Source organism: Chelonoidis abingdonii, unplaced genomic scaffold, assembly GCF_003597395.2.
Source record: "Chelonoidis abingdonii isolate Lonesome George unplaced genomic scaffold, CheloAbing_2.0 scaffold0473, whole genome shotgun sequence".
NCBI lineage: Eukaryota > Metazoa > Chordata > Testudines > Testudinidae > Chelonoidis > Chelonoidis abingdonii.
The window spans coordinates 19,358-33,703 of record NW_027424734.1 but is presented as its reverse complement, the minus strand read 5'-3'; the positions used below and the strand labels follow the sequence as shown (position 1 = coordinate 33,703).

The following is a 14,346-nucleotide window of genomic DNA, read 5'->3' as shown; positions in this document are numbered from 1 at the left end:
TAACAGCCAGCTCTGTAATAGATAAATAGATAATCAGAACAACAACATATTTACTACTAGTGGTTATCAGTATATTATCTATCGATCAATTGATTTACCCCCTTATACACACATCTATCAACTGAGCAACCTATCTGCTGATCTAATTCCACATTTCTTTCTCTCTCCCAATACCTTTTTACATTTTATTGGCAATCTTCTTCACACTACAGATAATTCTAGTGCTAATCAGTGAGATTTTCAAAAGTGGTTAAGTGACTTACTATTAAAAATTTCATTGAAATTCAATAGCATTTGTGCTCCTAAATTACCTACGTGAGTTTGACACCTAACCTGCTTAGGTGGTTTTTAAAACCCCACTCGGTGCCTAGCTGCATCTTTAGTTCCCTAAATACCTTTGAGAATCTGGCCCTTATGCATATTTGAAAAGCAAAACTACTAATAATACTGGATGCCCTTTGTGCTCATGTCAACACCGGTGCAGAATATGATGAAAGATGATGAAACCAGTACACAGGTCATTACTTAAAGATTTGGACTGAAAAAAAGGAATCTTCTCTAGGCACTATTGTAGCATAAATATTGTAGCATAAAAACAACAGTGATAATTGTCTATATGTTCGTACAGATCCTATTACAATGGAGACCAGAACAAGCTGTACTCTAGGAGTTACTAAAATTAATAGAAAAGACAGATTTGCATCCAGGGAGTGAGGGAGTAAAGGAATGCAAGGATCCAAAATATTACCTTACACTGGATACCTGTACCAACCTTTTACTCAGTCATTACTCAGTCAATCAAGTTGCTAGTTGGATTCAATAGGTATGTTCACATGGCGAAAGAAAACAGACAAACCCAAACCTGCAGCAGCAAGTTTCAGAGTTTCGATCTGCAGACATAGGCTCATGTGACGGTGCCAAAAACCAGCTGTGCAGGCATTTGAACTTGGGCTGGACCTCCATTATGTGACATGTACTAAAGAGAGTGGATTGTCTTACTGTGATCTGTATGACACTTAAATAAATGATCAAAATTCATTTAATTTCATTTGAAGAATCTGAGCTAATTATATTTTGACTGAGCTTTTAATTCCATCTCTTAACCAATTTGTACAAAATAAGAAATTTCAGAAAGACCTCTAAAGGATATGTGGTGAGGGACAAGTAAGCAACTAGATAGATAGATAGATAGATCGATCTACAGACTGTACAGTCATCATCATCAAAATCTCTCTCTCTCCACTCATTATTCCTCGCACTGTCTAATCTCTATTTTAATGCACTCAGCATCCTAGTAACTAGACATTCTCCACATATATATGTCATCTATGTATACATTTCTAAAATGCTTCCCTTACACCTCCCGGAATGTGATACCTTTTGGAATTTTTTCTAAGAAGGCTGTCAAAGTTGCCAATTTTCCCATAAAGGGTTCCTTTAAACAGGGAAGTGTTGAGAAAGAAGACACACTTTAATGAAATACTTTTCATCAGCTCCATGACTCATTCTGTAAAACACTACTCAGTATTCCATGGGAAAACACCTTCTGGCTTATAAAGATAACAATTAGAGTAAAAATTGACTTGCCCTTAATGGATATGACTCTTCCCAACAACTTTATGTAGCTTGGAGTGTTTAAAGTGCAGAGAGAATGTAAAGAACTGGCAGTGTTCTTTGCCTCATGCTGATGCAGGTGTAGCTAGCACATTATCAGCCCTTCTCTGTCCCGTGAGATTTGGTCTGTAAATTATCATTACTTCTCCCAACGGAAGCAATCACACAAGATAAACAAATATCATCTCACCCTCCTAGYYACAATGTTCATCAGTCCAGAGAAATCAGCCTCTGATGGCTAGTGTGATCTAGTGGAGGAGGTCATGTATTRGAAGACTTATGTCCTATCCTATGTTCTCTCACTGATCTGCTGTGCTACCTTCAGCAGGTTGTTTTCTGTCTGACCCTTTGTCTGCCTTGTCTATTTAGGTTATATACTCTCCATGACCTCCTTGTCCTGTATATACAGCTCCTGGCAAATTGTGAGCTGATCTTGCGTGGAGCCTCTAGGTGCTACTTTAGTAATAATGAGGGGGAAAACAGCTTCTGAGAGAAGCAAGAAGCAGAAGTTGAAATGAAACCAAGATAGAATAGTGTGATTTTGAGCAGGTGTGTAAGGCACAGGTAGACAGACACTGGGCAGACAAATGGATGCCAGATGGATAACAGAAGTGCAGATTGACAAATAGATGAGACAAGTATAGAAGAAGATAAACCAAGGAGGAAGGGTAGATAGATGCTGTGCTTGAAAGGATGGCTCAGTGATTAGGTCTGGGATTTTCAAAGGTGATTAAGGGATTTAAGTGCCCAGCTCCCATTGAAATTTATTTTCTTTGAAAATCTGACTGTACACAGAGAGATAAAGGGGAGAGAGAGAGAGAATGTGTCCTGTAGACTTAAGCCACATTTTCAAAAATGCCTAATGATCAGATTTTCAAAGGATTTAGATCCCAAAAGCTGGAGATAGGAACCTGTGGCTAGATTCACAAAGGAAATTAGGTGCCTCAAAAATCACTGGGATTCACAAAGACTGAGTGGGTACCCAGGTTCCCTCTACAATGAATGGGGAGAGAGAAGCATCTCAGAATGGGATCCACAAAAGCCAGTATGCTAGGCAGAGAGCCGTCTAAGCTAGCCAAAGGGAGATGCCAACGAGAGGGGTGAGTGCTAAACCCTGCACCACTTGGAGAGTGTGATGTCTTAATCCAGGCTGCAGGGAGGCACCTATCCCTGTTTGGGATTCTCAGCCATGAACTGTCTCCCGGAGTTAGGCATCTATGCCAGTTTGGCAAGAAGTCAGGACGAGACCAATTCCCTGATGAGGGATCTGCTAATTGTCACATGAGGGCCCTAACCTCTGGGCTAAGGGCTATTCTGACATGGAGACCCCAGTTCCTCCTGTGAAAGCTGCTCCACTGTGGATAATTAAAGCAACCTCCGAGCAGGAGGACTAGATCCTTGGTCTCTCACTGCCCAGGAGAATGCTCCAAACACCAGGCTGCAGAGTCTGTCTCATGCTCACAGTCTCTCGCTCGCTCGCTCGCTCACTCGCTCGCTAGCCCATTGATGAATTATTTAGTTAAAGTGGAACAGTTTCAACAATAGCAATTGAGGAAGCTGCACATCAGATTGTCCCTTAGCCCAGTGGTTAGCACACTCATCTGGCAGGTGGCTGAGCCACCAACAAATCCCTTCTCTCCATCAGGAAGAGGTGGGCCTTGAATCAGTGGTCTCCCAAATAAGTGTCAGTTTCAGGGGAACAGCAGCTGTATTGTCCCCCTCACAAGTGCCCAGTCAGGGCCCACCTGCCACCTGTCTGTGGTCAGGATACTTGTCCCACAACCTTCTGAACAGAAGACTTTAAGGCTGAATAGCTCCCTGCCTTCCCCTGTGATATCCTCAGTCTGTCGAACTGCCACAGCCAGTGCTTTGCTTTCTCTCCGAGGGCTCTGAATGATGTATTGGCAGCTACCACCCATCTCTCTCTAAGCAAGTACCTTTAATCTGAAGGCAAAAGTATTACAGAGAAACTACAATAAAAACAATAAACAGATTGAAACCCACACAAAACATAACAGGAGTCACCCATCACTCTTATCAGGCCCTAGCAGGCCAACGTCTTTCCAACACTTCTGCAACCATTGGGGACCCTGTAGGACAGAAGGTGCTGTCTGATTTCTGGCCCAGAAAGAAGGCTCTGAATCAGTTTAAATGCAGCCTTTTTAAGCTAATAGCTTTTTGTTTGGTTTCCTCGTCTCTGGAAATCCAGGTGAAACCATATATGCAATCACCTTTAGTGGTGGCATCTCTCTGGAGGTGTTTACAATGTGCATGATTTTCCTTAGCCACACCCTACTCACCGAAGGACCTTCGATAACCCTTCCCCATGGAGTAGAATGCAATGTTCATACAATCCCTACCCCACCGTGAAACATAAATGTAATCAGATATATTTCCTCAGAGACATTGCATGTGATTGTAGTATCTGTCATGGTGAGCACTCTGGTCTCTGGGCTAACATTTATGAGGCAACGCTGCTGCTAGGTGTGGACTTAGGTATCCTCAGAGCACACCTAGAACGTCAGGGCAAGATAGCGGTGAAGGAAACCCATGTTGTCCCCAGGCTGTGTAACACACTGGGCCTCTAGGCTCTTGGACATCTACTGTGCATCTACCAGAGGCAGAAACATAGGGGCCTGAGAAACTTTTACAGCAAACATTTAGGTGTCGAGTGATGTTAGGCACTTACAGGGTTTGGTGGCAGCTGAGCAGGCGTTTTGTGAATTCCAGTGATGCCTAAATCTGGGAATTAGGCACCTAAAGTAGCTGTTAAGTGACTAAGTTCCTTTGTGAATCTAGCCCAAGTGCCTAACTCCCATGATGTTGGGAGTTAGGCAGCTAAATACCTTTATACATCTGGCCCTAGATGCCTAAATCTATTTCATTATTGATTTGGGCCCTTCCTCCCTTCCACTCCTTGAAAATCGCAGCCTTAAGACCTTCAGATGGTGAATTGAGAGATGGATATCCTTCCCAGGACATCATAGCACCAAGGTCATCTAGTGATGGATTGTTTTCTGTTTTCTCATTGTCTTTAAATGACAACATAATGTAGGTATATGAGGCTCACTTTGGGTCTTAAGGAGTCTGTTGTATTAATTTAAATGGAATAAATGGGCCGAAGGTGTTAACATAACTCAGTCACTGTCCAACATTAAACATGTTAAACAAGGTTTGATATACAGAGACCTCAGCCTGCTCAGTGACATCGCAAACACCTCATTAAAAACCCCTTTGACCTTTTATGAAAGGTACAGAAAAGGAGGAGAAACAGTTAAAGACTTTGAAATATAATGTATTAAATAAACTTTTCATTGAAACAACATCCCTTGTTCCCTTTCCCTTGAGCTGGAAAGAGTTTTTAGAAAGAAAAAAAAAATATTGTTTGACAGTCTCCGAGGTGGTATCAAAGATGGCGATAACTGTCCATGGGCTTGCAGCCATGATGGAAAAGCTCATTCAAGTAGCCATTTTTCCCCCAAAGTTTCTTTTTTGAAGCACCCCAAAAGGGAGTGATGGGTGGAATACCCCATCCCTTCATTGTTTTTTCTACCAGTTGTCTGTTCCCCATACTCCATTTTGTTTTTGTTCTCCTGTGGCCTCCCCTCCCTGGCTGTTAAGTTGTTTAGGAGGGCCCCTTAAAGTTGTTTACCAAGAGCCATTGCCCTTTTCAAAGGGATGGCCAATTGTGCTAAGTGGGACCACTGCCCTGTTCAAAGGGTTAGTCCTGTTATCACCTTGTTAAACCTGGGCTTGGTGTAGGGTGGACAATGTCCAGTTGCAAGGCCTATTGTGTTTTTAAGGTCCTGGGCATGAGTCATAGGCCTCATGTGCTTCTGAGTCACCTATTGCACAGGACTCTGCCTAGACATGTCTCTGTGCTCACCTGCCAGGCCTCATTTCTGACATACCAATTTTGTTTCATGAGTTTCCACACTTTTTTTGTTTACCGGGGATAGTCTTAAAACAGTCGCTGAGTTTCAAGAGGAGGCCTTTTCCCATCAACCTTTCCCCATTGTTGTTAGAGGTTATTGTGATATCTTATGATCTTTCACATACTTTTTACAGTTGAGCTCACAATTAGGGTAAATTTGTAGGTCTAATTATTACAACAGGTCCCATGTTCAACTCTGAAATGAGCCCAACTTTAAAAGGCTGGGATTCTCAAAGGCACTTAAGGGAGTTAGGCACCCAGATGGAATTGAGCCCCTAATTTCCATAAATTCCTTTGCAAATCCCTAGGCAATTGTTATTCTTATGTTTTCCTCCAGAGCATCTGGCAAAGGTGGCATTTCCACATTCCTGTACAGAGAGACAGCACTAGAAACGACTACAGATATTTATGCTGGAACTTTTAAAGTAGTCTGTGAAAGACAGGTATCCCACTACCACTGAATTTCAATGAGTTTCAGCACCTAACTCCCATAGGCACCTTTGAAAATCCCAGTCTTATGTTATGGTTACATCCAAAATTATTCATTGTCCAAACACATAAGGATGTACAATGTACAAAACCAAGACAGCCCAAGAGGGACAGTCAGAGATGTAAACAACAAGTAGTGGGTTTGAGTCAGCTTTCACACACCATTGTATAAACAAGCAGAAGTGCAGCATGGCCAATGGACTTGATTCTCCCCTCCTTTAAAGAGTTTTAAATACAGAGTAACACTGTTTTAGTCAAAAGTCCTGATTGCTTCTCTTCTTTACCTGGAGTAACTTAACTGAAGTCAATGGGCCTAATTTTCATTTACTTTTCCAGGCAGGACAACATAACCACAACTTGCAGGTTTGTAGTTGACATGTGGTGACATTAGTGCTTTTCCATCTGTGTGATATGTAGGTATATTTGTGTTTTGACTTTTGTGGATATTGTTTAGTGTTTGTGGTTGGTGGGTATGTGTTTGGGTTGTCTGTATTTCTGCTTGCACTTTTGCGCATATGCGTGCGCGTGTGCCGGGTTTTGTGAACTTGCTTTTCATTTTGTTTTTGTTTCTTTCTTTGTTTGTTTGATCTATATGTGTGTTTGCAGTTTGTATTTGGTATGTGTCTGAGACTTCTGTGTAGCTCAAAAGCTTGTCTCTTTCACCAGCAGAACTTGGTCCAATAAAAGATATGACTCCACCCACCTTGTTTCTTTGCATTTAGCTGTTTTTTCAGTTCTTTTGTTTTTATGTTTGTTCTTGGTTTCATTTGATTACTTTATTTTACTTTATGTGTCCTTGTGTGTTTGATTGTGGTTTTGCTTTCTGTTTATATTATATGTTTGCTTTGGTTAAGTTTGTGTTTCTCTTACGTTTTATGCTTTCCTCTTCTATTGGGGTTTGGAGGATTTTTATGTGCTGGTATTTGGTTGTGTTTATTTTGTGTGCTATGTGTTTGGTATGGATGTGTGTTCGTGTGCTTCTTTGTGCTACCTGCTCTGTTTTTCAACTGGGAAAACATAATAATGTATGCGGCTAATATTTGTTTATTTATATTCTTATTTATTTAGCAAACCTGGAAAAATATGAAGGTGCACATGCAATTTATCATCATCATCATCGTCGTCGTCGTCATCATCACAAATTCCCAAAAGACATGGCCTTCTTGCAGATCAAGCACCTTCCAGATCCTTCCCTAGCTATGTCCATAAGGTGGTGTGGCTGGATAGTCAGTTCATGTCCATCATTGGCAACGTTATCATGCCTTCAAAGCTTTGGTGATCATGCAATTGTCAGCCAAGTAGAAGCATTTAGTAAACATTTTCATAATTATTTTTTCTTCCATCCTAACAATATGCAATTTATAGATTCATAGATTCCAAGGCCAGAAGGGACCATTGTGACCCTCCAGTCTGACCTCCTGGATAACACAGGCCAGAGAACTGCATCAAAATAATTCCTAGAGCAGAGCTTTAAAAAAAAAATTGAAAATTGTCAGTAATGGAGAATCCACCATGATCCTTGGTAAGTTGTGCCAAAGATTAATTAATCCCACTGTTAAAAATGTATACCTTATTTCCATCCTGACTTTTGTCTAGCTTCACTTCCAGCCATCGAATGGTGTTAGACCTGTCTCTGCTATATGGAAGATCTCATTGTTAAGTATTTGCTCCCCTGGAGGTACTTAGAGACTTCAATGAAGTCCCCCTTTAACCTTCTCTTTGTTAAGCTACATCGATTGAGCTATAATATATGTACATTTTATAAAGAATCTAAGCTGATGCTGACCAAGATTTTCAATTCGCCTTGGGTTCTCACCAACCATTGAGTTTCAATGGAATTTAGACATCTGATTCTTTTAGATCCGCTGGGAAATCTCAGGCACTTTGTTAACTAAGTAGAGCTCCACAAACTACCCAGATACCTTGGTTAGCTCCTGGAGATCCTGATCGGAGCTGCCCAGGTAATTAAGAGCCAATAATAGGTGAAATTCACCCATCTGTAGAAGACTAGCCAGGAGAGAGACTGAGGGAGAGAGACTGAGAGAGAGACTTCCCTTCTCTGAACTTTAGGGTACAGATGTGGGGACCTGCATGGACACTTCTAAGCTTAATTACTAGCTTAGATCTGGTATCATTGCCACCACCACCAAGTACTACCTTTTTCCCTGGGTAGTCTTGAGGGACTTCACCAATTCCCTGGTGAACACAGATCCAAATCCCTTGGATCTTAAAACAAAGAGGAATTAACTATCCTCCCTCCTTTCTCCCACCAACTCCTGGTTGATCCAGATCCAACCCCCTTGGATCTAAAAAACAAGGAAAAATCAATCAGGTATTAAGAAAAAGGCTTTTAATTAAAGAAAAGAAAGGTCTTTGTAACTTCTCTTGGCATCATTAAGGGAATTATCAAAATCGGTATTTGGTGTATTTTTTTGTGTAACTAAATTTTGTGCCAGGGGAACATCCTCTGTTTTTAAATGTGTTTCTGTGAGAGTAGCTGGTATGCTAATCTGTCCAGAGGGTATTCTTTACCTTTCTTTTCTTAATTAAAAGCCTTCTTAATACCTGATTGATTTTTCTTGTTTAGATCAAGGGGTTGGATCTGGATCAACCAGGAGTTGGTGGGAGAAGAGAGGAGGATAGTTAATTCCTCTTTGTTTTAAGATCCAAGGGATTTGGATCTGTGTTCACAGGGAATTGGTGAAGTCCCTCAAGACTACCCAGGGAAAAAGTAGTACTTGGTGGTGGTGGCAATGATACCAGATCTAAGCTAGTAATTAAGCTAGAATGTCCATTGCAGGTCCCACATCTGTACCCTAAAGTTCAGAGAAGGGAAGTCTCTCTCTCAGTCTCTCCCTCAGCTCTCTCCCTGGCTAGTCTTCACAGATGGGTGAATTTCACCTATTATTGGCTCTAATTACCTGGCAGCTCCGATCAGGATCTCAGGAGCTAACCAAGGTATCTGGGTAGTTTGTGGAGCTTACTTAGTTAACAAAGTGCCTGAGATTTCCCAGCGGATCTAAAATCAGATGTCTAAATTCCATTGAAACTCAATGTTGGTGAGAACCCAAGGCGAATTGAAATCTTTGGTCAGCATCAGCTAGATTCTTTATAAAATGTACATATATTATAGCTCAATCGATGTAGCTTAACAAAGAGGTTAAAGGGGGACTTCATTGAAGTCTCTAAGTACCTCCAGGGAGCAAATACTTAACAATGAGATCTCCATATAGCAGAGACAGGTCTAACACCATTCGATGGCTGAAGTGAAGCTAGACAAAAGTCAGGATGGAAATAAGGTATACATTTTTAACAGTGGATTAATTAATCTTTGGCACAACTTACCAAGGATCATGGTGGATTCTCCATTACTGACAATTTTCAATTTTTTTTTTAAAGCTCTGCTCCTAGGAATTATTTTGATGCAGTCTCTGGCCTGTGTTACCAGGAGGTCAGACTGGAGGTCACAATGGTCCCTTCTGGCCTTGGAATCTTGAATCTATAAATTGCATATTGTTAGGATGGAAGAAAAAAATAATATGAAAATGTTTACTAAATGCTTCTACTTGCTGACAATTGCATGATCACCAAAGCTTTGAAGCATGATAACGTTGCCAATGATGGACATGAACTGACTATCCAGCCACACCACCTTATGGACATAGCTAGGGAAGGATCTGGAAGGTGCTTGATCTGCAGAAAGGCCATGTCTTTTGGGAATTGTGATGATGACGACACGACGATGATGAATGATGATAAATGCATGTGCACCTTCATATTTTTCCAGGTTTGCTAAAAAAATAAGAAATAAATAAACAAATATTAGCCGCACATTATTATGTTTCCCAGTGAAAAACAGAGCAGGTAGCACAAAGAAGCACACGAACACACATCCATACCAAACAACATAGCACACAAAATAAACACAACCAAATACCAGCACATAAAAACCTCCAAACCCAATAGAAGAGGAAAGCATAAACGTAAGAGAACACAAACTTAACCAAAGCAAACATATAATATAAACAGAAAGCAAACCACAAATCAAACACACAAGGACACATAAAGTAAAATAAATAATCAAATGAAACCAAGAACAAACATAAAACAAAGAACTGAAAAAAACAGCTAAATGCAAAGAAACAAGGTGGGTGAGTCAATCTTTTATTGGACCAAGTTCTGCGTGAAAGAGACAAGCTTTGAGCTACAGAAGTCTCGAGACACATACCAAATCAAACTGCAAACACCACATATAGATCAAACAAACAAGAAAGAAACAAAACAAAAAAGCAAGTTCACAAAAACCCGGCACCGCGCACGCATATCGCAAAAGTGCAAGCAGAAATACAGACAACCAAACACATACCCAACACAAACACTAACAATATCCACAAAGTCAACACCAAAATACCTACATATCACACAGATGGAAAGCACTAGTCACCACTGTCAACTACAACCTGCAAGTTGTGTTATGTTGTCCTGCCTGAAAAGTAAATAAATTAGGCCCATTGACTTCAGTTAAGTTACTCCAGTAAAGAAGAGAGCAATCAGACTTTGGACTAAACAGTGTTACTCTGTATTTAAAACTCTTAAAGGAGAGAGAATCAAGTCCATTGGCCATGCTGCACTTGCTGTTATACAATGGTGTGTGAAAGCTGACTCAACCCAACTACTTGTTGTTTACATCTCTGACTGCCCTCTTGGGTGTCTTGGTTTTGTACATCTGTACATCCTTATGTGTTTGGACAATGAATAATTTGGATGTAACCATAACATAAGACTGGGATTTTCAAAGGTGCCCATGGGAGTTAAGGGGGCGGTGCTTGAACTCATTGATTCATGGTATGGATACTGTCTTCACAGCTACTTTAAAGTTCCAGCTAAATATCTTAGTCGTTCTAGGCGTCTACTCTGTCAGAGAAGTGGAAAGCCACTTTGCCAATGCTATGGAGGAAATAAGAATAACAATTGCCTAGGATTTGCAAAGGAATTTTGGAATAGCTCATTCCATCTGGGTGCTAACTCCCTAGTGCCTTGAGAATCCCAGCCTTTTAAGTTGGGCCTCATTCAGAGTTGAACATGGACCTGTGTAATAATAGACCTACAATTTACCCTAATTGTGGCTCAACTGTAAAAGTATGAAGATCATAAGATATCACAATAACCTTAACAACAATGGGAAAGGTTATGGGAAAGTACATAAAGGAATCAGAAACTGAATTAGCCCAAACAAAAAGGCCTCCTGTTAAAACTCAGCGACTGTTTAAGACTATCCCGAAACAAAAAAATGTGGAAACTCGTAAACAAAATGTATGTCAGAAAATGAGCCTGACTGGTGTATCTCTCTCTGTTCTTTGTACTTCTCTTGCATCATTAAGGAATTATCAAAATCGGTATTGGTGTATTTTTTTGTGTAACTAAATTTTGTCCCAGGGGAACATCCTCTGTTTTAAATGTGTTGTCTGTGAGAGTAGTGGTATGCTAATCTGTCCAGAGGGTATTCTTTACCTTTCTTTTCTTATTAAAAGCCTTCTTAATACCTGATTGATTTTTCTTGTTTAGATCAAGGGGTTGGATCTGGATCAACCAGGAGTTGGTGGGAGAAGAGAGGAGGATAGTTAATTCCTCTTTGTTTAAGATCCAAGGGATTTGGATCTGTGTTCACAGGGAATTGGTGAAGTCCTCAAGACTACCAGGGAAAAAGTAGTACTTGGTGGTGGTGGCAATGATACCAGATCTAAGCTAGTAATTAAGCTAGAATGTCCATCTGCAGTCCCACATCTGTACCCTAAAGTTCAGAGAAGGGAAGTCTCTCTCTCAGTCTTCTCCCTCAGCTCTCTCCCTGGCTAGTCTTCACAGATGGGTGAATTTCACCTATTATTGGCTCTAATTACCTGGGCAGCTCCGATCAGGATCTCAGGAGCTAACCAAGGTATCTGGGTAGTTTGTGGAGCTTACTTAGTTAACAAAGTGCCTGAGATTTCCCAGCGGATCTAAAATCAGATGTCTAAATTCCATTGAAACTCAATGTTGGTGAGAACCCAAGGCGAATTGAAATCTTGGTCAGCATCAGCTAGATCTTTATAAAATGTACATATATTATAGCTCAATCGATGTAGCTTAACAAAGAGGTTAAAGGGGACTTATTGAAGTCTTAAGTACCTCCAGGGGACAATACTTAACATGAGATCTCCATATAGCAGAGACAGGTCTAACACCATTCGATGGCTGAAGTGAAGCTAGACAAAAGTCAGGATGGAAATAAGGTATACATTTTTAACAGTGGATTAATTAATCTTTGCACAACTTACCAAGGATCATGGTGGATTCTCCATTACTGACAATTTCAATTTTTTTTTTAAAGCTCTGCTCCTAGGAATTATTTTGATGCAGTCTCTGGCCTGTGTTACCAGGAGGTCAGACTGGAGGTCACAATGGTCCCTTCTGGCCTTGGAATCTTGAATCTATAAATTGCATATTGTTAGGATGGAAAAAAAAATAATATGAAAATGGTTTACAAATGCTTCTACTTGCTGACAATTGCATGATCACCAAAGCTTTGAAGGCATGATAACGTTGCCAATGATGGACATGAACTGACTATCCAGCACACACCTTATGGACATAGCTAGGGAAGGATCTGGAAGTGCTTGATCTGCAGAAAGGCCATGTCTTTGGGAATTGTGATGTGACGACGACGACGATGATGAATGATGATAAATTGCATGTGCACCTTCATATTTTTCCAGGTTTGCTAAAAAAATAAGAAATATAATAAACAAATATTAGCCGCAATTAGTTTGTTTCCCAGTTGAAAAACAGAGCAGGTAGCACAAAGAAGCACACGAAACACATCCATACCAACAACATAGCACACAAAATAAACCAACCAAATACCAGCACATAAAAACCTCAAACCCAATAGAAGAGAAGCATAAAACGTAGAGAAACAAACTTAACCAAAGCAAACATATAATATAAACAGAAAGCAAACAAAATCAAACACACAAGGACACATAAAGTAAAATAAATAATCAAATGAAACCAAGAACAAACATAAAACAAAGAACTGAAAAACAGCTAAATGCAAAGAAACAAGGTGGGTGAGTAATCTTTTATTGGACCAAGTTTCTGCGTGAAAGGACAAGTTTTGAGCTACAGAAGTCTCGGACACATACAAATCAAACTGCAAACACACATATAGATCAAACAAAAAGAAAGAAACAAAAACAAAAGAAAAGCAAGTTCACAAAACCGGCCACCGCGCACGCATATCGCAAAAGTGCAAGCAGAAATACGACAACCAAACACATACCCAACCACAACACTAAACATATCCACAAAGTCAAACACCAAAACACATCTCACACAGATGGAAAGCACTAGTCACCACTGTCAACTACAACTGCAAGTTGTGGTTATGTTGTCCTGCCTGGAAAAGTAATGAAAATTAGGCCATTGACTTCAGTTAAGTTACTCCAGGTAAAGAAGAGACATCAGGACTTTTGACAAACAGTGTTACTCTGTATTTAAAACTCTTTAAAGGAGGAGATCAAGTCCATTGCCATGCTGCACTTTGCTTGTTTATCAACTGGTGTGTGAAAGCTGATCAAACCCACTACTTGTTGTTTAATCTGCTGACTGCCTCTTGGGCTGTCTTGGTTTTGTACATGTACATCCTTATGTGTTTGACAATGATAATTTGATTAACCTAACATAAGACTGGATTTTCAAAGGTCGCTCCATGGGAGTTAAGGTGCTTGAAACTCATTGAAATTAGTGTAGTGGGATACCTGTCTTCACAGACTACTTTAAAAGTTCCAGCATAATATCTGTAGTCGTTTCTAGTGCTGTCTCTCTGTACAGGAATGTGGAAATGCCACCTTTGCCAGAATGCTCTGGAGGAAAACATAAGATAACAATTGCCTAGGGATTTGCAAAGGAATTTATGGAAATTAGGCTCAATTCATCTGGGTGCTAATCCCTATGCCTTGAGATCCCAGCCTTTTAAGTTGGGCTCATTTCAGAGTGACATGGGCCTGTGTAATAATAGACCTACAATTTACCCTAATTGTGGCTCACTGTAAAAAGTAATGAAGATCATAAGTATCACAATACCTCTACAACAATGGGGAAGGTTGATGGAAAAGTACATAAAGGAATCAAAACTGAATTAGCCCAAACCAAAAGCCTCCTGTTAAACTCAGCGACTGTTTTAAGACTATCCCGTAAACAAAAAAAGTGTGGAAATTCGTACAACAAAATGTATGTCAGAAATGAGCCTGACTGGTGTATCTCTCTCTGTT

General features: G+C 40.3%; 1 pseudogene; it reads right to left on the bottom strand.

Moving 5' to 3' along the window:
• Positions 1–12,825: 12,825 nt before the first annotated feature.
• LOC116829097 (olfactory receptor 6P1-like) overlaps positions 12,826–14,346 on the bottom strand; it is a 4,009-nt pseudogene continuing 2,488 nt past the window's right edge.